This window comes from Salvelinus alpinus, chromosome 11, assembly GCF_045679555.1.
Source record: "Salvelinus alpinus chromosome 11, SLU_Salpinus.1, whole genome shotgun sequence".
Lineage (NCBI taxonomy): Eukaryota > Metazoa > Chordata > Actinopteri > Salmoniformes > Salmonidae > Salvelinus > Salvelinus alpinus.
In genome coordinates this window covers 74,834,901-74,837,779 of record NC_092096.1, presented here as the reverse complement: position 1 = coordinate 74,837,779, position 2,879 = coordinate 74,834,901, and positions in this window count along the sequence as shown.

Below are 2,879 nucleotides of genomic sequence, written 5' to 3'. Positions count from 1 at the left end.
ATACCAGACACTACTAGTTCTATCCCCCTATACCAGACACTACTAGTTCTATCCCCCTATACCAGACACCTCTAGTTCTATCCCCCTATACCAGACACTACTAGTTCTATCCCCCTATACCAGACACTACTAGTTCTATCCCCCTATACCAGACACTACTAGTTCTATCCCCCTATACCAGACACCTCTAGTTCTATCTCCCTATACCAGACACTACTAGTTCTATCCCCCTATACCAGACACTACTAGTTCTATCTCCCTATACCAGACACTACTAGTTCTATCTCCCTATACCAGACACTACTAGTTCTATCCCCTATACCAGACACTACTAGTTCTATCCCCCTATACCAGACACTACTAGTTCTATCCCCCTATACCAGACACCTCTAGTTCTATCTCCCTATACCAGACACTAGTAGTTCTATCCCCCTATACCAGACACTACTAGTTCTATCCCCTATACCAGACACTACTAGTTCTATCCCCCTATACCAGACACTACTAGTTCTATCCCCTATACCAGACACTACTAGTTATATCTCCCTATACCAGACACTACTAGTTCTATCCCCCTATACCAGACACTACTAGTTCTATCCTATACCAGTTACTACTAGTTTTATCTCCCTATACCAGACACTACTAGTTATATCCCCCTATACCAGACACTACTAGTTCTATCCCCTATACCAGACACTACTAGTTATATCTCCCTATACCAGACACTACTAGTTCTATCCCCCTATACCAGACACTACTAGTTCTATCCTATACCAGTTACTACTAGTTTTATCTCCCTATACCAGACACTACTAGTTCTATCCCCCTATACCAGACACTACTAGTTCTATCCCCCTATACCAGACACTACTAGTTCTATCCTATACCAGTTACTACTAGTTCTATCTCCCTATACCAGACACTACTAGTTCTATCCCCCTATACCAGACACTACTAGTTCTATCCCCTATACCAGACACTACTAGTTATATCTCCCTATACCAGACACTACTAGTTCTATCCCCCTATACCAGACACTACTAGTTCTATCCTATACCAGTTACTACTAGTTTTATCTCCCTATACCAGACACTACTAGTTCTATCCCCCTATACCAGACACTACTAGTTCTATCCCCTATACCAGACACTACTAGTTATATCTCCCTATACCAGACACTACTAGTTCTATCCCCCTATACCAGACACTACTAGTTCTATCCTATACCAGTTACTACTAGTTTTATCTCCCTATACCAGACACTACTAGTTCTATCCCCCTATACCAGACACTACTAGTTCTATCCCCTATACCAGACACTACTAGTTATATCTCCCTATACCAGACACTACTAGTTCTATCCCCCTATACCAGACACTACTAGTTCTATCCTATACCAGTTACTAGTAGTTCTATCTCCCTATACCAGACACTACTAGTTATATCCCCCTATACCAGACACTACTAGTTATATCCCCCTATACCAGACACTACTAGTTCTATCCCCTATACCAGACACTACTAGGTCTATTTTTATTTTATTTTTTTTATTATTTTTTTCACCTTTATTTAACCAGGTAGGCTAGTTGAGAACAAGTTCTCATTTGCAACTGCGACCTGGCCAAGATAAAGCATAGCAGTGTGAACAGACAACACAGAGTTACACATGGAGTAAACAATAAACAAGTCAATAACATGGTAGAAAAAAAGAGAATCTATATACAATGTGTGCAAAAGGCATGAGGTAGGCAATAAATCGAATAATTACAATTTAGCAGATTAACACTGGGGTGATAAATCATCAGATGATCATGTGCAAGAAGAGATACTGGTGTGCAAAAGAGCAGAAAAGTAAATAAATAAAAGCAGTATGGGGGGTGAGGTAGGTAAATTGGGTGGGTAGTTTACAGATGGACTATGTACAGCTGCAGCGATCGGTTAGCTGCTCGGATAGCAGATTTTTAAAGTTATTGAGGGAGATAAAAGTCTCCAACTTCAGAGATTTTTGCAATTCGTTCCAGTCGCAGGCAGCAGAGAACTGGAAGGAAAGGCGTCCAAATGAGGTTTTAGCTTTAGGGATGATCAGTGAGATACACCTGCTGGAGCGCGTGCTGCGGGTGGGTGTAGCCATCGTGACCAGTGAACTGAGATAAGGCGGCACTTTACCTAGCATAGCCTTGTAGATGACCTGGAGCCAGTGGGTCTGACGACGAACATGTAGCGAGGGCCAGCCGACTAGGGCATACAGGTCGCAGTGGTGGGTCGTATAAGGTGCTTTAGTAACAAAACGAATGGCACTGTGATAAACTGCATCCAGTTTGCTGAGTAGAGTGTTGGAAGCTATTTTGTAGATGACATCGCCGAAGTCGAGGATCGGTAGGATAGTCAGTTTTACTAGGGTAAGTTTGGCGGCGTGAGTGAAGGAGGCTTTGTTGCGGAATAGAAAGCCAATTCTTGATTTGATTTTGGATTGGAGATGTTTGATATGAGTCTGGAAGGAGAGTTTGCAGTCTAGCCAGACACCTAGGTACTTATAGATGTCCACATATTCTAGGTCGGAACCGTCCAGGGTGGTGATGCTAGTCGGGCGTGCGGGTGCAGGCAGCGAACGGTTGAAAAGCATGCATTTGGTTTTACTAGCGTTTAAGAGCAGTTGGAGGCCACGGAAGGAGTGTTGTATGGCATTGAAGCTCGTTTGGAGGTTAGATAGCACAGTGTCCAAGGAAGGGCCGGAAGTATATAGAATGGTGTCGTCTGCGTAGAGGTGGATCAGGGAATCGCCCGCAGCAAGAGCAACATCATTGATGTATACAGAGAAAAGAGTCGGCCCGAGAATTGAACCCTGTGGTACCCCCATAGAGACTGCCAGAGGACCG